Here is a 20,418-nt window from a genome sequence, read left to right as displayed (position 1 = left end):
GCACCTTAGAGACTAACAAATTTATTTGAGCATAAGCTTTCATGACCTACAGCTCACTTCGTCAGATGCATTCAGTGGAAAATACAGTGGGGAGATTTATATACACAGAGAACATGAAACCATGGGTGTTACCATGCACACTGTAATGAGAGTGATCAGGTAAGGTGAGCTATTACCAGCAGGAAAGTGGGGGGGAGGGGGGGGACATTTTGTAGTGATAATCAAGGTTCACCTGCACATCTACCAATGTGATATATGCCATCATGTGCCAGCAATGCCCCTCTGCCATGTACATTGGCCAAACTGGACAGTCTCTACGTAAAAGAATAAATGGACACAAATCAGACGTCAAGAATTATAATAGTCAAAAACCAGTCAGAGAACACTTCAATCTCTTTGGTCACTTGATTACAGACCTAAAAGTGACAATTCTTCAACAAAAAAACTTCAAAAACAGACTCCAACGAGACACTGCTGAATTGGAATTAATTTGCAAGCTGGATACAATTAACTTAGGCTTAAATAAAGACTGGGAGTGGATGGGTCATTACACAAAGTAAAACTATTTCCCCATGTTTATTCTCCCCCCCCAGCCCCAACCGTTCCTCAGATGTTCTTGTCAACTGCTGGAAATGGCCCACCTTGATTATCACTACAAAAGGTTTCTCCCCCCTTAGCCCCCTCCCGCTCTCCTGCTGGTAATAGCTCACCTTACCTGATCACTCTCTTTACTGTGTGTATGGTAACACCCATTGTTTCATGTTCTCTGTGTATATAAATCTCCCCACTGTATTTTCCACTGCATGCATCCGATGAAGTGAGCTGTAGTTCATGAAAACTTACGCCCAAATAAATTTGTTAGTCTCTAAGATGCCACAAGTACTCCTTTTCTTTTTGTGGATACAGACTAACATGGCTGCTACTCTGAAACCTATATATAACCCAGTACATCTGACTTTTAGATAACCTGTACATTTTCATATATTTGCATTCAATGGTACAAATTCTTTTTTTTTTTTTTGATACACCAGTCTAAATCTGAGTAAGTCCATTGAGTTCTTCTGTATTTATTAGTTAATCTGGATTTACTGTGGTGTAACAGCCAATTCTGCCCTCACATGATATGTATTCTATTTGTTATTATCTATTGTTTTCATTGCCATGGAAGGGTTTTTTAAAGGAGAGTTTTTCTTTCACTAGTTGCTTAGGAACTAATTCTGTCTCCTTTACTCACAGTAGAATACTGGATTCATTTAGACCCCAGTCCTGCAAAGCATGTACACACATGCTTAATGATGTTAAATATTTGAGCAATTTCGTTGTCATCACTTAAGCATGTGCTTAAAATTAAGTATGTGCTTAAATGGATTGGTACCTCTCAACATGAGGAAGGTGGCAGGATGAAGCTCTTAACATGAAGTGCAATTCTTTGCATTGAAAAAAGTGCATGTGGACAAGTCTCTCTTGACACAGAGGGGACTAAATCTATTTATCTACTTTGGTTTCCAAAGGGGGTGGAAGTGGGGCTGATTGGTTGCTGTTGTTTTTCTCTCCTAAATTTGTGAATTTCATTTATTAACTTAACTGATTTGTTTGAAGCAGGATATTTGTACCAATATGTCAAAGTCCGTTTATTGTCTATGCACTTTTTTACTTAGAAGACAAATCAGTAAATTTTGTTGTTAGTAAAGATGAAATATTTTTACTTCTGGTTCATTCAATTTGAAATAAAACCAAATGCTTAAACAACACCAAAGTATCTTAACAAAAAGTGGAAGTTTGTGTAATTTTTAAATCACAGGCTGTGTCTGTACTTCAAAATTCTGATCCAGAGCTTAACACCCATAAAGTTCAGAAGAGTTTGAATCCAGGACTGTGGTTTAAACCTTTATTAATGGTCCATTATGGAGTTTCTTGCACCCTGCTTTGAACCATATGTCCAGTATATGGGTCCCCCACTACAGTATATGGGCCCCCCACTACAGAAAGGATGTGGACAAATTGGAGAGAGTCCAGCGGAGGGCAACAAAAATGATTAGGGGGCTGGGGCACATGACTTACGAGGAAAGGCTGAGGGAACTGGGATTGTTTAGTCTGCAGAAGAGAAGAGTGAGGGGAGATTTGATAGCAGCCTTCAACTACCTGAAGGGGGGTTCCAAAGTGGATGGAGCTCGGCCGTTCTCGGTGGTAGCAGATGACAGAACAAGTAGCAATGGTCTCAAGTTGCAGTGGGGGAGGTCTAGGTTGGATTTTAGGAAACACTATTTCACTAGGAGGGTGGTGAAGCACTGGAATGCGTTACCTAGAGAGGTGGTGGAATCTCCATCCTTAGAGGTTTTTAAGATCTGGCTTGACAAAGCCCTGGCTGGATGATTTAGTTGGGGATCGGTCCTGCTTTGAGCAGGGCTTGGACTAGATGACTTCCTGAGGTCCCTTCCAACCCTGATATTCTATGATTCTATCAGAGTCAGGTGACTGCACTACATGAACTATAGGTGTGATCCACTATGGCAATTCCTATGTTTCTGAGTGAGAAGGGCCAACTGCGTTCAAGTCTGAATTTCAATCCAAACTTCACCAAAATCCAGAATTGTTTGGTTCCAGGCTCATCCCTGATGAAAATCTATTCCTGCAGGAAATCAACATGGTAGCAAAAGCGATAGCAGAAAGAGACAGCCACTTGCACAAAATCGTTTTTGAACATGACACAGTCAATACAGTACAACAGAAGCATGACTGGGCTAGTAAACTGCAGCTGTCACATATTTTTTCTATGCTTTGAAACCCTCTTATTTCAATGCCCAGTATTAGAAATCCTTCAAATTGCTCAAACAATGAACTCAGTTAGCTCTAGACATACTGTGCTTTAAACCAGTGACCACTCAGACCTCAGTGGATCAGGAGCCAAATTAGTGATCAACTTTACGCAAAAGAGCCACTGTAGTATAAATTCATTGTTTCATTTACTATATATATGAACCCTACTACTGTTTATTATATATATACTGAATAATATATATTCTTGTCATAGCAAAATAACTGACCAAATATTATTATTTTATCAACCATAATTGGTTAATAATATAGTGAAAGCATCCCGATTGGTTAATAACGTAGACTGGTTAATAATAAAAGCACACAGTGTTTTAATATCATGTGCTGCAAAGAGCCGCAGGAGACACATTAAAGAGCCACTTGCAGCTCAGGAGCCTCAGTCTGAATATCACTGCTTTAAACAGTGTTCTACTGAAAGTTTGAATGAAGGAATAATCTTTCAAAAACAAAAAATCCTGTGCAATAAATGCATAAATGCTTGGAGGTTGATGATCAACCTGCAAAACAAAGAAACACAAACCAATTCCCCTCTGCACTCAGTTTGAAAATTGAAATGAAATGACTCTTAAAAAAAGGAATGGCCCAATCCTGCAGTCTTGCTCAGGCAAAATTCCCACCGACAACAGGATTTCAAGATCTGGGTCCAGGTAATTGATTGTGGATAAATCTGGCCACATCTCTTTCATATTCTCGAACATGTCTATCCCTTGTTGGCAATGAAACATTTGTAGGTACTAATTAAAAAAGCTATTATCCCATTTACATTGTCTGTGAAACTGATGGTGCAATGAATACAATGTTGGATACTGTTTGCCTGTAAGCTTTTCTGATCCATTAATGAATCAAATGTATTAGAATTTAGGACTCTCATAACTTTTTATGCAACACTATTAAACCAATTTGGTGGATAACCACTGTAACCTTTGTAATATACTGCAGCAACAATGAGATTATTATTTCCGGATGTGGTTTGCTGTACCATGAGCTGTATGCTGATCTCCTGAAGTCCTTGCATGAAGGAAAGTTTAAAAAAAAAAGATTTTTTTGAAAGGTTGCTTGTTCTTAAATGGAGAACTGATTAGTAAGAATGATTTAATATCTCCCTGCCTTAGAAGCAATGGAAATTTGGGACAGGATCAAACATTCCCTCCAAGTTGGCTACAACCTTCCTTGCTTAATATTGTTTTTAAATGAAACATCTGACACATTTTCCAGCAGGGACGTTATTTTGTTCCTCATGCTGAAATGTTTCAAAATTCACTGAAAAACAGGCTGAATGGAAGAATTTTTTCCCCCATAGACATCTGGAGCTTTCTTTCAAAGCTGATGCGATCTTTCATCTGGACAAGAAAGGCTTTGATCCAAACTCTAAGATCCCCTATCTCCCAGTTAATTGGTGTTAGTGAGGTAGGTTTGACAGCCTCTGACACCAGTCTCTGGAATGCCTTACTCTATTAAGACCTGTCGGTTGTGACTCAGTCAACTCAAAGACATCAGCATTCTCTCATTTGACTTCTGCCCCTCTGGGGATGGTTACAGGTTTTACCTGCTTTCATTGTTTTTTCTCTTAAAACCATTCAATGTCAAGAACTAAATACACTTTTGAAACCAAGCACAAGGCACTTAGAGGCAGATGTGATGAGTGATGTTTTTAACAAACTCTCCCAGTTAATACAGCAGGAGAAATAGCATAAGAGAGAGGGAGGTGGAGATAAAATTCAAATGTCCATTTCTTTAGGATCTTACAGTTCTCATAGGTGCACATGAATTTTTCTGCAGTATGTTTACTGAAGGATAACCAACAAAAGTCTTTTTGGTGGGGAAATAAGCACTGATGATTTCCCGTATGAGTTATAGTGTAAATCATTCAAAAACATCATTCACTCTTTGATGTGTTATGCTAAGATAGGGTTAGATAATTTAAGGCAGGATTGTGCCCAGTCCTTATGATGCAACACAGGGGAGTAAAGGAAACCTTGCTTACTCCCCTACATGGGCTATTTGCATTGTGGGCAATCACTTGGCAAGGACAGTATCTCCACAGGATAGCTATTCCTGAGCAGATGGGATGGGAGTGACCGTGCAGGGACAGGGAATGGGTGGAGCTGTGGTTCTGACCCACTCAGTCCGCTGATCAGCAGAGATGGGCAGGCATGGAGGGGGAAGTAATCTGTTCCTGGTATAGGCCTATAACAGATTCCTTCCCCGCTGGAGTCAGGGAAGAACCAGGGAATGCATTGCCACAGAATGCTGTGACAGTCAGCCATGTGCCACCCCTCACTAGGGACAGACTACGATGTCGCCGCCTAGTCTTTAGACCGCAATGCGTTTGGAAGATGAGTAGCGCAACTCATAGCCTCCCATTTCCAGAGACACAGGGCCTCATTTCCCAAGCGCTTTGCCCTCTTTTCTGGGTGTATGTACAGTTCTCCTGCACCTACATCTGCACAGTGGATAAATTCCAACATCTTCATGCACAGGTGTGCAACTCCATCCACTGCATGTGGTTTTAGGGCTGTCTCCTGTGAGATGCCGAGCACCCCCAGACTATATGGGAACCATTTGGAGATGGTTATTTTGTCTCACTGAGATACTGTCCGGAAATCCACATCATTTTCCTGAGGGTCTCTAGGAGAAAACAATTGGAGAATCCTTCCACATAAGTTAGTACCAAAACCAGTGAGATGGTCCCATTTAAATGTCAGGTATCAGGCAATACTGAGCAGTCCCAGTATCAATTCTGTTCCCTATAGTCACATCCCAATACTAAAAGCTCCTGGATGGACTCTAACACTGAAGCGGGCACTGGCTGCATAACATGTTGCCTCAGCATTACAGTTTATGGAAAAGATATCAGACCCGTGAGATGTGTTGTGTGCTACGCTGGGGAAAGAGGTTATTGGTTATTAATAGTCCTAATATCTAACCGTGAGTGTACATTTGAACTGCAAGGTTGAAAATATCATGGATGCAGAGATTTCTAGCCCAACAGAGTTAAAGAATGTTCAGTGAAACCATTGTTGGTTTGTACTGCTTAGAAAGTATGCCCAGCTGTACATTACCCTGCAACTGTGATTGATCTGGAGAGTTAGAGGTTTAATATTGATTAGAAATTGATATACCACTGCCACTTACATGTCAGTCTTTCTCAGAAAGTTCAACCCATCTTTGTACTTTAGAGCAGAGTTCACTGAAGTACTCAGTACTGGGTTCTCTGTATCAGTTTCGTATACCTGAGTTGTGGCACTTATACCAAAAGCATATTAGAATGCAATGGCTTTGAAAGGCAGCTTCAGTGGGCGTGTGGTTGGGAAGTGTAAGGGTTGACAAAGTAAGGATGAATCTTTGCTGATAAACGGTGGAAACAAATTGAAAGCAGGATGAAAAATCCGTTTTACAAGCAGAAAATGTAGCATTAGTAGATGACCCAGGAAGTAAGTAGATGCACTACCTTACTGACAATTGTTTTTGATGATTAGGACTGAAAAAAAATGTTTTAAAATGCCACTTGGCTAAGAATAGACAGACATTCAGGGCCCAGTCCTGCTCTCCTTGAAGTCAGAAACTCAGTCTCGAGTATCTCAGTTCCGTAGACAGTGGAACTGTGTTGATTCACCAATTGTGTTACTCCAGTGTTGCAGCAGTGTGACTCTGTTGAGTTATGCAGCGAATCAGGTCCAGCACTGCTCTAGAAAAAAAATAAATGAACAATAGTTCAGTAGCTTACGTAGCCATTTAATGGCTATTATTGTGCCCAGGCCTCCCTGTTTGTTAGTTTTTTTAACATGAATGAAATACTGATTTTTTTATTTTGGTGCTATGCAATCCCCCGCTCCCCTCCCAGTCAATGTATTCTTTAGGGAAAGGATTTTTTTTAAATATGGAAGATGAAAATACCAGAATCCAATGGAAACCTGTTTTCCACATCATTAGAGGAAACTGAGAAAAACAGGGTAGGGAGGTCAGTTGTTAAGTTATGTACATTAGCTCAAAATGTTCTACATGAGCTCAGGCTATTTCACATGTTTAAGCAGTGAGTGCTGATTCACAGTGACTTTGATGGAATAACCAGGCTTTATGCATTAGACTTGAAAGGCATTTGAATAAATTCCAGGTCAGTGTTTTAGGTCTGGCATTTCCAAGATTTACCCCTTGCTCGCTTCCTTTCAAGAGAATTGCAACTGCTTTCCCCAGCTTCTCAAACATTCCCAGAGAGATACCTCTGGAGAAGAGAAATCTGGTTATAAGAATGTAATCGCTTCCTAGATTATTCACCATTTCAGCAACAAATGCAGGCAGCGTTTTATTTTTAACCCTAGAAGCACTGCTGGTGTGAGAAAATTCATGGCCCCAGCTGACAGGGCTTTCATTTACTCTGCTCTAACAGTATTAGATTGGCATAGATGTAATCTCATTAGGTTATCCACAGAGACCTACCCGCACAGGAAAACAGCATCTATTGTTTACTCACACCATATAGTGGGATAATCTGAGAGGGCCCTAATGGACTTGTAACTAAGCACATGCTGATTGGAAGCATAAAGAAGATTCACAAACAGCTCTATTAATGGCATCAGGGAATCAGAATAAACAAATAAGGACACACTGAGCAATAAATGTTAGCCTGCAAGTACTGCATGACTTTCCTCATAACTACACTAATTAATTGGTACAAAATGAATAATTTTATGATGCAATTTGGGCATTGGAGGGCATGGCTTAGTGGGCTAAGTATTATGTTTGCAATGGCTCAAATCCTTGGGAGATTGCTCTCATCCTTCCATGGTATAGTAGCTCCATTGAATTCCATGCTGCTAACTGTATGTGGTTCCTTGGGAATAAAGGACAAATCCTTTTCCTACAGAAGTCATTGGAGTTTTGCTCTGAATTTCAATGGGAACAGGAACAGGCTTGTGATCTTTGAAACCAAGGACTTGTTTGCTCTGCATTAAAGGAGCCAAGGCACTTTTTCTTAAGAGTTAGCGTTTACACCAATGTTCCAGGCCAAAATATTCCCTTTTTCCCCACTGATGTTCAGGCTGTCCATCTGGATGATGCCTTCCACCAAAGAGGTGGCTGAATTTCAGCAGTGCCCTATGAAACCTGCTTTAAGCATAATGGAGTTGGTCATTGAATAACAATGGGACAGAATTGTGTTCTGTGGATCTGGGGACACTTTAGAGCAGAATCTTAAGATAGACTAATAAAACTGATCGATTGTATAAATTCTGTTTGGTAACCTATCTTCTAGATGAGGATTGCTGGATGAGATTTCATGTAGAGCCTATTATTACTCCTCCTAACTTGGTGAGCAAGGTCACTCCGAGTGAAGTAAGGTAGTTTCTCCCACTGCATGGCTAGCTGCCCTGGAATGAAAAATTGGATTTGAATCAAAACTTGGTCTCTTAAATTGAAGGGTAGAGCACTAATCACAGGGTCGTCAGTCATTTCACTGAAGAAGGATCAAATAACACACTATCCTTGCACTTTTAGGTCCTGGCTGGGCCTGTTAATTGTGTTAGTTTGCCTGGTCTTTCCCCCCAAAAAAATTAATGTTGTGTCACGAGTGTTTGGTACCCAAATTATTCTGAGTCTAAATATCCTGGGTTTATTTTGACAAGAGAGTTTCCAGTTAATTTCCCATCTTTATTATTTATGTACTTCGATGAAGATTTTTTTTAAAAAATGAATGACTAAAGTTAGGCTTCAATGTCCATATTTAGGCACTAAATAAGTGTCCTGATATTCAAAAGTGCTGAACATTGAGGATTAGTAGCTCACTCTAGACACTCATTTTTTTAAAAAGAATTGGCCTTTATAACTGTTATTTTTCTGATTATTTATCATTTGTATTGCAAGCACATAGGACCTGCAAATCATGGACCCATTGTTCCAGGCGCAGAAGAAAAAGTACTATATGATACAATTCTAATTACCATGTTTCTAAATGGTTATAAACCCAGCAGGATATATTCAGATAACACAGCTACTCCATATTTAGGACATGCCTGTTTTCTGTAAGCTATACAGTCATCAGCGCTTCAAAACTAGTTAACAAATAGGCTTTGATTAGACCAAATGACAGTGTTGCCCTTCCCTCCTGGCCCCTCCCATCATTCTTTGATGATTCTCTGGCCCCATGGCTAGTGCTCCTATCTGTTGTTCCCCATCATTTGGTACCTCATATAGTCATTCAGTATGAGTTGAGCATGATTTCTCAGCTCAGCACTAATGGCTGTTTTGGCTAAAATGATAGGCCCACTTATGCTCGAGGGTTTCTTTTTCATTTGCGTTCAAAAGGAAAATGTCTATGAAGGTGCAGCCAAGGGATGGGGCAGAAAAGAAAAGATATTCAATTTAGTTGGGAAACAATTTAAATGCTTAATTAGTAAGGGGGAAAAAATCCAAACCCTGAACAGGTGGTGTATTATTCTGCCAGGGATCTTCAATAGGAGTGAGTGCATATTGTTAGCCTGATGCAGAATGAAAAATGCGAAGATCTGCAGTACATGGATACATAATGGCATGTGAGCTGCTGAGATGAGACCATGATGATGTGAAGAAATCCAGTCTGTACAGGAGAAAACACTCCTTTTTGCCCACAGTTCTACTCTGAGATTTACATGGATGTGGCATTAGCAGTATCCTCATTTAGCTGCACGTACCCAAAGGAACAGCAAAAATGATGGCCCAGAAGAAAACTGCCACATTTCAAACACTCCAGCTGTGCCCTGCCACCATCTCTGCCTTTCTCTGCCAAATCCAGTAATTTATGATTTTGTCTTTTGTATCTACAAAAAATGTTAATTTTATAGAATGAGGGAAAGACTTGGAAAAGAATAAAACAGTTGGTAAAGGGATGTTTGTGTTTTCTATTAACCGCATTACAGTTTTTCCCCCAATCTTGTAAATATTACTAAACTTTACATGATCATTACAGTTGTGTACATGATGCTTTAAAATAGAAGAGCAGTGCCAGCAAATAGCAGTCTCTGTTTCAAAGAGATTGTAGTCTTAAAGGCATAGTAATCCACCTGGCACTAGAGCACAACACAATACTGAATAAATAGATCATGAATTTTGAATCATAATGATTTTCGTTATTGAAGCCCAGGGAGTGTGCTCTAAAAGAATGATGACTGTTGCATTTGCATAACAAGATGAGGGCAAGGTCGTTCTTGTTCTGTGGGATAGAGCTCATAGGTGCTGGAACCAGGGGTGCTACCACACCCCCTGGCTTAAAGTGGTTTCCATCATATACAGGGTTTACAGTGGGGTACACTGGCTCTCAGCACCCGCATTATACAAATTGTTCCAGCACCCAGATAGAACTGTGTGTATATATATATATATATCTGTATGAAACTGCAGGGTGCATATATTTGGGGGGGGGGGTGGATTAGCTGAGTGATGGGAAGTCCCTGTAACCTCACTGCTACCAAAAAGAAAAAAATGTCGCAGTTCTATGCCTGCTTTGTGATGGAGTGTAACTCACTTCAACATTTCACCCCAGGAGAAGGCTCCTTAGTTATCTTTTCTCTGGGCTGTATAAATGATTTTTTTGGCATCCCCTCAAGGTAGCATGTTACCCACGCAAGCGCCCAGCCAGCAGTACCTTCCCCTTCACAGTGTCCCTGCAGAGTTTATGGGATGTTGGTTGGGGAACTCAGCCAAGAGTAGCATGTGGCATAGACAAGAAAATAGTATCCGGGCAATGGCAAGCATTTCCATTGCCTCTTGTGCTGCCGCAGCACTGCTTCCAACAGGGAAAATGTAATGGAGCAGCAAAGGCCGATGAGCTGAGGATCTGTCCTCCTCCTCCTCCAGGCCCTTTAACATGTAAAGGGAAGGGTATGGGCTCTAATGTCTAGTAATATAAAATGTGTGCTGCTGAATACACAAAACTGGGAACTCTGTGGGTGAGTGGCTATTGTATAATCACCATGTATAATTGTTTTTGGATTCAGGATCTCTCTTTGCAAATACCACTCTGCCTAATGGTGGTAAAGTTTCAAGAGACCGGACCATCGGATGCCATCCTTTTAAATCATGCTAATATTTCTCCTTGTGCTTTATTCTAGAGGCTACACATGAGCTTGCTACACAGAGAGCTGCTGCCTGATGTAAACTGAAGGGGACCAATATTTCTTGTAGGTCCCAGGGCTAACTTCTCAAGTCCTGGAGGCTGCTTGTGACACAGAGGGTTTCCTCTCTGCCTGCTACTCATGCTTCATCCATTCATCTTAGAAGACCTGGACCAGACCCTATACACCAAATAGAAGACCTCTAAAGGCAACGAAGTCCTGAAAAGCTGTCTGCTGTGTCACAGTAGCAATGCCACTGGAAAGGTTGCTGAATCAGATGGTAACAATGAGAGCTGATAGATGACTGTGATACACTGTTTGTTGAACTGAAGTCATAACAGTCCAGCTGTCTGATGATGTTAGTGGGTCATAGCACATATCCAACAATTCCTTACATTGTGCAGGCGGACACATCGGCACTTGGCACCCCTCCTGCCACATTTCCATTTACTAACATATCATCCCCATTTTGAAATGCATTTACATGGTTTTACAGGTTTCTAAATGTAAAAGTATGATTACAAAGCCCCTCAAGATTTGGTTACAACTGAAGATTTTCTTGTTGAGGTTCTGCTTTTATTCTCTGCTGAACCACATCAGTGAGTTACTACCTTGCAAGTGACTCACAGGTATTTATTATTCTGTGTATAAAAGGTCAGGTTTTAATGTTCTATGTGATATATGTACATGGCTCAAGATCAGGCCGTCTTGAATGATAGATCTTAAACTATGATTCAGGGGAAGGGGTGAGAAATCACAACGTTCGCTAAACAAGCCTGAAAAAACACTAGCACATATGTGAGCTAGAGATGGAAACCTGCCAATTTCAGCTGGCTTGCTGAGCCACATTCTCACCACTTTAGGCCATAGCAGGCTGAGAACTGAACTGAAATTTGAAAAGCTCTAGTGTACCTCTGAGCACTTCCCCACCTCCCAAAAGGAGTCTTCTGATTGCATAAGATACAACATTGATAGATAAAAATAAAATGCTTAGGCCTAACTCCTCACCCTGGTCCAGCCATTTTGTGACACTGAAGCAGTGCACAGAGATCAGAAAACTGCCCCCAGTTTAGTAGAGTCCTTAGGTGGCATAAACATGGGCCCCAGTAGTGCCTGCCTGCTAACCTAGGCTGTGTGACACAGATTGAGAGAGATGGGATGCAGGACATGGCCTTGGGTGGAAGGGGTAGGACTGGATCACTCCACTCCACCTGATCCTCTGTCACTGGGGGAGCACTGCTGCCAGTGTAATATGCTTATGCTCAAATAAATTTATTAGCCTCTAAGGTGCCACAAGTCCTCCTTTTCTTTTTGTGAATACAGACTAACACAGCTGCTACTCTGAAACCAGTGTAATATAGAACAGCCCCTGGCATCACAGGCTAGACCTAGCTATGGGGTAGGGGAACCTGGTGGAGTGGGAGGGCCGAGTTCCCCTACCCCATAACCGCCAGGTGGGGCTACTGCCAATGCTAGGTGGGGAGGCCCACCCTGCTAACAGTAAAACATTTATGTTCTGACTTAAACCTGTACAAAATTTGGAAATTCAGTTAAAGTTGTCCTACCTCCCCCCCGGCAGCTTTAGCCCTGGCCCTGTGGCTTATGCCACAGGTTACACCATGTACAAAATGTGAGAGCCAGGATAATGCCCAAATGACATTCAATGACATCAGGCTGCAGCTCCTACTGACAGGGACTGGAACAACTTGTATAGTGGGGGTGCTCAGAGCCATTGACCCAAACTATAAACCCTGTGTATGATGGTCACCACTTCATGCCAGGGGGTGCTGCACCAGCACCCGTAGTTCCAGAATTTATGCCTACTGATGTCTCTGAGAGTCTTTCCATTGACTTCGCTGGGAGCCGAACCGGGTTCTATATGAGGATAATAATTCTTTTGATGTTTTCACTTGATTCCCTCACTCTCAAAATATCTCTGTTATCTCCCCTCTTACAATTTTGCTTCCTTTATTAATTATTGGTATAGACTGAGTCAGAGTCATAAAAACAACCACCAAATCATCTAGTCTGACCTCCTGTACATCAAAGGCCACTAAGCCCCACCCAATAACCTGTGCATTGAACCCAGTAACCTGGATTAGACTAAAGTATTACAGCCTTCTGGAGACTAAGTTATTGTGTGCCACAGGCAGAGGACAGGAGGGACAAAGGTGAACCAGTGCCCGAGGCCTCTGCAATGACAGGGAATTGATTTGGTGAGAAATTCCCAGATGGTTCTAGCCAGACTTGGTTTTGGACTTAAGTCTCTCCTGCTCCTAAATTCTTCATTGTACAGGAGAGGGGTGACATGGGAGGGAACATCAAGGAGCTGGTTCCAGCTCCCAGATTCCCAGGCTAGCCCCAACCCCAATGTGAATAAGAACAGCTTCTGGGCAGCTCTAATTTGTGCCCTGATTGCAGGGTCCTTAATCAACCCTATGCCAGATGAGGACCGCTGTTGCAGAGCTCTACTTTGTTATACTCCTTCCTGACCCTCACATGCCCTCTCTCTGCCCTGTACCTGAGGAGAGGGTGCAGGAACAGAGCTGCAGGGCCTCACTGGAATGCAGATGTACCAGCAGGAAATTCACCTGTACCAGGGGAATTCTCTGCTGACAATTGGAAGCTAGTTTACAGCCCCTTTACCATAGGTGCTGGAACTAGGGGAGCCAGGGTGCTGCTGCACCCCCTGGCTTGAAGTGGATTCCATTATATAGAGGATTTACAGTTTGGTTCAATGGCTCTCAGCACCCCCCACTATACAAATTCTTCCAACACCACTGCCTTTCACACCACTAGAATGGAATAAAGAGGCTCCAACCCAGCTTCAGAATCTTGCCCATTACCTATTATTAGGCACCGTGCTCTCAGCCCAGTACAAAACGCAAATTGAAGACAGTCTTGACTCACCAAATAGCTTTTCACATTTGTCATTGTGCCTAAGAAACATTATTGGATCATATTAGGAAGTACTTGCTTGCTGCAATCTGTTATGTAAAAACAAAACCATTTTTGAGTCAGCAGAGTACAAAGATGTCTGGACTCATCAAAAATATCTTTTCCACTCATTCTTATTCAAAGATGGTTGGACCAGGGAAATGGAAAATTGGGTTGCTTTTGTATGATATTTTTTGTTTTGTGTGGCTTAGGTATTAAGAGGCCCCATCATTCATTGAGGAGATGCAATTCCCAGCATTAGCTGTGCTCTCACTTCATTAGTGGAGTGCATGCATTGACAATCTCATGAGGACCCTAATGACTCAGTGTAGCAGAAAAAAAAATACAGTAGCTAAAAGTTGGATTTGAGACCATTCTAGGGTGGTGCTTTTTTGCAGAGACCCTCCCCCCAACCCGTCTCATACCAGAATGTTTTGTGAATTCTTCTCTCAGCAGGTTCTGAACATGAACTTGCCTCACTGTTCTTAGAAAATAATAAACAGCTTTGGACTATAAAACCACTCAGATTGTTTTCTAAAGAAGGAATTTGCATGCTGACTCATTCCTGCTATATTTATAACCTAGTGCCAAACTACCGCACCAGCAAGATTTCTAATAAAGCTATGGAAATTACATGCATTGCAACGGGAGTGGAATAAATTTACATTTGTAGTATTCTACCATTTCACAATTTATGGCAGATTACCTTGTTTGTGCATGTCTGGGTTTTAATGGTTATTTTTTATAACGGAAAATGGTAGTTTATGATGGTATTCCTGGTAGAAATTTATGATGAGTCTACCACATGGAGTATTGTGGTTGTTTTATTGTTATGTAAGATGTACTGTACATTATTGAGAATTCGTGATTATAAAAATGTTAGAAAAATTGAAATTTTATTAGTGATATTTTTTCACAGGGATTTTTAGCTCAAGTTAATCATAGACCAAATGCCTCATTCCTTCTCAGGAAAAATCCTCATTGACTTCTAGGTTCCCTGTCCTGAGTATTTAAAACTGATAGCATAGGTAGTATTTAGCACACTACACACCTTCTCTTCAGAGTACCTTGCATGGATTCATATTTTTCAGGTCAAACTGGCCTACCTGGAATCTGACTCAGGAAAGAATTAAGGAGATCTAGAAAGCTTTTAACCTCTTCCACAAAATCTAGCATTGTACATCTGTGCACTCCACACCATAGCTCAGAGCCATCAGTTCTTTTTGTCTGCACTGAAGGTGGAAGATGTTACCAGATGTCATGATATGGTCTCTCTCTCTCTCTCTTTCTCTGTGGGAAAGTTTCAGAGTTCATAACCTGTTGCCTTCTCTTTACTGCTATATGCATGGGATCATAACAAATTACCTTTTCTCCAGCACAAAATTTAATGGTAAAAAATTATATACCTTCTGGCTGTTTCACTGTGACCCTTTTGCACTACTGGACCAGAGTTCAGGAATGAGCTCGTGATCTATTTGAATTGGTAATAACATTTTTCCTTTTTCTTTCATTTGTAAAATCAAACTTCCCCATGCTATCGTTCTCCATTTGTCTGCAAAGTTAATATTAGTCCATTTATGGAATGCTTTAGGAAATGTGTCTCTCTGTGTTACATTCATCTGGTTTCATTCTAGTCTAAACAATGAGCTAAAAGTGAGACCTTGTGTGTGGTAGTTTACTGAGGTCTGAGATCTGAGTCAAGATCTGTGTGCCTCGCTATGAAAAGCATTATTTAAATGTAAACAGCTAGAACTCTACTCAAAACACAGAAGAATTACGTGGGTGATTTGTGATTTTTGTGTGCAGCTGCTATGAGGGAAGTGGACTTTGCCTGGTGTACAAACACCAAAATGGTATGGGCCAAGATATATGCTTACTACATCATCTCTCTGGCCAATCAAATCTGATGAAAATCACAAATACTAATCTTTCCCTGTAAAAACCCTGTCATTATTCAGATTAAACACAGTGTAAAAATCAAATGTAAACACACACATGAACAAAAAGGTGCTTTATGGGTCTCAGAGCTGATCGTACCTAAATGCCCTCAAATCACACCTGAGCTAATGGAGTTTTGAGAGACACCTAGCACCTATTATTTTTCTCCTGCTGATAATAGCTCATCTTAATTAATTAGCCTCTGACAGTTTGTATGGCAACTTCCACCTTCTCTGTATGTAGATATATATAGCTTCTTACTATATGTTCCATTCTATGCATCCAATGAAGTGGGCTGTAGCCCATGAAAGCTCATGCTCTAATAAATTTGTTAGTCTCTAAGTTGCCACAAGTCCTCCTGTTCTTTTTGCGGATACAGACTAACATGGCTGCTACTCTAAACCTACCACCTGACAAGATCAGCTTCTTAGCAACATTCTCTGGGATGCCAAGTGTGATTTTGTGTCCAGACTTAAAAAAAAGAAGGCAAGGAGAAGAGAAGGAGAGCAAGGTCCAGAGGGAGAAAATGGACAGATTAAAAAGAGAGAAAAAGAAAAGGAGTACTTGTGGCACCTTAGAGACTAACAAATTTATTAGAGCATAAGCTTTCGTGAGCTACAGCTCACTTCATCGGATGCATTCAGTGGAAAATACAGTGGGGAGATTTATAACACAGAGAACATGAAACAATGAGTGTTACCATACACACTGTAACGAGAGTGATCAGGTAAGGTGAGCTATTACTAGCAGGAGAGCGGGAGGGGGGGTGGGGGGGAGAAACCTTTTGTAGTGATAATCAAGGTTCACCTGCACATCTACCAATGTGATATATGCCATCGTGTGCCAGCAATGCCCCTCTGCCATGTACATTAGCCAAACTGGACAGTCTCTACGTAAAAGAATAAATGGACACAAATCAGATGTCAAGAATTATAACAGTCAAAAACCAGTCGGAGAACACTTCAATCTCTTTGGTCACTCGATTACAGACCTAAAAGTGGCAATTCTTTAACAAAAAAACTTCAAAAACAGACTCCAACGAGAGACTGCTGAATTGGAATTAATGGCCCACCTTGATTATCACTACAAAAGGTTCCCCTCCCCCGCTCTCCTGCTGGTAATAGATCACCTTACCTGCTCACTCTCGTTACAGTGTGTATGGTAACACCCATTGTTTCATGTTCTCTGTGTATATAAATCTCCCCACTGTATTTTCCACTGAATACTGAATGTTTCATGAGAAAACAGATTTTATGTACTCCACAATAAAATACTCATAACCTTTATGTCACCCAGATTTTCCTAGATAATCAGACATTTAGAAAAGTGCCCTTGCTTTCACTTTCCTTCTGTAAGGAGTTCTGAGTTGAATGTTTGTAAGTGTGGATACTTGTCAGATCCTTTGAATCAAGCACTAGCATGGCAAAGAGAGAGGAATTGTGCCATTCTTTCCCATGATTCAGCAAGGAGAAAATACAAGAGCCCTTCTACCATGGCTGTTACTCAGGTATATCACTCATCTCTTACAGCCTAACCACTCACTGGTTCAGCGTGTTAACGCTCTGCATATTGTGCTTAATAGAATTTTAAATTATTTTGATTAAAGTGTCAAGGGCTGAGGATTTAAGATTGATCAAAGCTACTTCCTCGCACTATGCCAAGCTAGTTTCAGAAGGTTATTGCCGAGAAGATTCAAGTGATGTAACACCCAAGACATAGAAATTCTTATAGCAGGAGGAAATATTTTTCTGATTTTATGCACGGGCCTGAGGTGGTAAGAAAGATGAACTGTGCTGTCCTGTACCACAAATGACTTGGGCCCCAATCTTCCGCCAAGTGAATAACGATCAGACCTTTGGTTAACAACTATAATAAAAACCCAGGCTGGAGCATCATGTGGAGCACCCTTACTTCGCTGAATAGGAGGTATAACACTGTGTTACAGTCCACTAGTGAAAGCGCGCTCTAGAGTCGGAGTGACTGACTGACTGATAACTGGCATGAAAAGTCACTCAGCAGTGGGTTACTGGTTTGAATCCAGCTCAGTGTGCTAGTGGCCAAAGAGGCATTAACTAACTGACAGCTGTTCTACAGAAATGAGAGGGTGGTTTCTGTCTCTTAGGTCCTTGGCTAGCCAAGCAGTTACACACGTGTATGTTTAAACATCTGAGTAGGTCTTTTGGAGTTAATGTGGCCACTCAGGTTCTTAAATCTAGGCATGTACTTAAGTGCTTGTTTGGATTGGGATCTAAGAGTGTTAGTATATGTCTCACCAAAACTATCACCACAAAGAGTTAGCAGTTTGACTAGCCAAGGACCTAAGAGACAGAAACTGCCCTCTCATTTCTGTGGAACAGCTGTCAGTTAGTTAATGCCTTTTTGGCCACTAGCATACTGAGCTGGATTCAAATCAGTTATCCACTGCTGAGTGACTTTTTATACCAGTTCTCAATCCCCTCAGCCAGTCACTCCGCCTCTAGAGCACTCTTTCACTATCTGACTATACCCTAACCCTAACCCTAGCCTACTCTGAGAAATTTGTTCTTGCTGGCCTGTTTGGTCTCAGCATTGCAGGACAAAGGGTAAACTTAATGGATTGAGGTCTACAATAGAGTTCTGCAAAGGAAATCACATTTGATGTAGACTGTGATTATGATATGAAGCTTTTCTCAAGCCATAACGAGTACAGTCCTATTTTAGTCATATTCAGTGTGATGCAGTGTTCCCAACTTTCTACATAAGATAAAGGAGACTAACCCTCTGTATTGCTTGCTACAATAACTGACTCACAGATAATTGCTCTAAGTTTCAATAGTGTTTGCATTTGTGTGTGTAAATGACCATATGGTACTATAAACTAGACTATCTTGGGTCGGACTCATTGGTATGTAGGGTGACTAGATGTCCTGATTTCATAGGGACAGTCCCGATTTTTGGGTCTTTTTCTTATAGGCTCCTATTAACCCAGTGATGCGCTGCCAAAATCTTAACAACGGGTTCCCTTCTCACCCCACGAGGGGGTTGTTGCCCACCCCATCCAACCCTCCTCCCCCGTGTTCCTTGATGCCCCCCCCACAGAACCCTTGCCTCATCCACCCCTCTCCCCTGTCCCCTGACTGCCCCCAGAACCGGGCAGGAGGGTCTTGTGGGCCACCGTAGTGGGTACCCACCCCACCCCTAAGAGCCAGAGGCACCTGCCGTGGGGCGAGGTGGGGAGTCCTGGAGGTGCTTACCTGGGGCAGCTCCCAGGAAGCATCCGGCAGGTCCCTCTGGCTCCTAGAGGTGGGGGAGCGTAGCTGGGGGGGCAGCAGGGGGAGCGGCCGCTCCCCCACTGATCACATCAAAAGTGACGCCTTAGGCGCTGACTCCCTGGGAGCTGCGGGGCTGGAGCACCCACGGGGAAAATTTGGTGGGTGCAGAGCACCCACCGGCAGCTCCCCACCCGGCCCCAGCTCACCTCACCTCTGCTCCTCCTCCCCCCCTGAATACACTGCCCCGCCCTGCTTCTCCGCCCCACGGCTTCCCGCGAATCCACTCTTCGGCTGAAAGTGGGGGAGGGCTGAGAAGCAAGCGGCAGCTTCCCGCTCAGGCTGAAGGTGGAGGAGGTGAGCTGGGGCGGGGAGTGGTTCCGCTGCGCACCCCCCCCCCACCCCGGGTTACCTGCTGCGGCGCGGGCGGCCCTCCTCACCGCCCCCCCATCCCCCAGCTCACTTCCACCTCCCTGCCCTGGCTTCCCGTGCGAGGAGCTGATTCGCGGGAAGCCTGGGGTGGGGGGCGGAGAAGCAGAACGGGGCGGCGCGTTCAGGGGAGGAGGTGGAGGTGGAGCGGAGGTGAGCTGGGGCTGGGGCCGGGGCCGGGTCCAGGGGCAGGGAGGGGAGCTGCTGGTGGGTGCTCTGCACCCACCAAATTTTTCCCTTCGGAGCTCCAGGGCTGGAGCACCCGTGAAGTTGGTGCCTAAGGCGCCACTTTTGGCCGGTTAAATTTAGAAGCCCTTTTAGAACTGGTTGTCCCTCACAGAACAACCGGTTCTAAAAGGGCGTCTAAATTTAACAACCGGTTCTAGTGAATCGGTGGGAACCAGCTCCAGCTCACCACTGTATTAACCCCCACCCCCGTCCCAATTTTTCACAATAGCTGTCTGGTCACCCTATTAGTACCATCCAGCTGCTTTGTGTTGCTTTGGCAATGCAAAGCAGCTATCAATTCAGCTTCACTGAACTGGTTGGTTAAACTAGGCCTGCAACTGCTCTGAATGACATAAACAGTCAGAGTACTGATGAATCTGGCCTCTTGTATTTAAGTTACTTCTTAATACCTCATGCTGTTGTTTAAGTTAGGGCTTTGTCGAAAACATCAGATTCACTAATCATGATCTTTACTTCGTATAATAAAGAGCAGTGTAGTTCTTAGAGATTTTATTGAGTACAATAATTCTCATTGAAATAAACACTCTGATTGCAGTTCTGTTTAGTTTAATGGTGAACTAAAATCACTTTCAATAACCATTTACATTAAATGAGATTCATTTAGCTTGACAATTATTCTAGGTATTTATTGCCGCATTGCTTGCTGAGAGCTTCACAGAATGCAACTGTAAGTACATTACGTGTTATGAAAGTTGTCT

The 20,418-nt window shown here is 42.4% G+C and overlaps 1 long non-coding RNA gene across 1 annotated transcript; it reads right to left on the bottom strand.

Moving 5' to 3' along the window:
• Positions 1-773: 773 nt before the first annotated feature.
• LOC144930237 (uncharacterized) lies at positions 774-19,238 on the bottom strand. Its single transcript, XR_013635391.1, has 3 exons — positions 19,028-19,238; positions 13,830-13,906; positions 774-8,201 (listed from the first exon to the last, which is right to left on the bottom strand). It is a non-coding gene; the product is annotated as an uncharacterized LOC144930237 (long non-coding RNA).
• Positions 19,239-20,418: the final 1,180 nt, after the last annotated feature.

This window comes from Lepidochelys kempii, chromosome 2 (assembly GCF_965140285.1).
Source record: "Lepidochelys kempii isolate rLepKem1 chromosome 2, rLepKem1.hap1, whole genome shotgun sequence".
NCBI lineage: Eukaryota > Metazoa > Chordata > Testudines > Cheloniidae > Lepidochelys > Lepidochelys kempii.
This window is presented reverse-complemented; position numbering and strand designations above follow the sequence as displayed.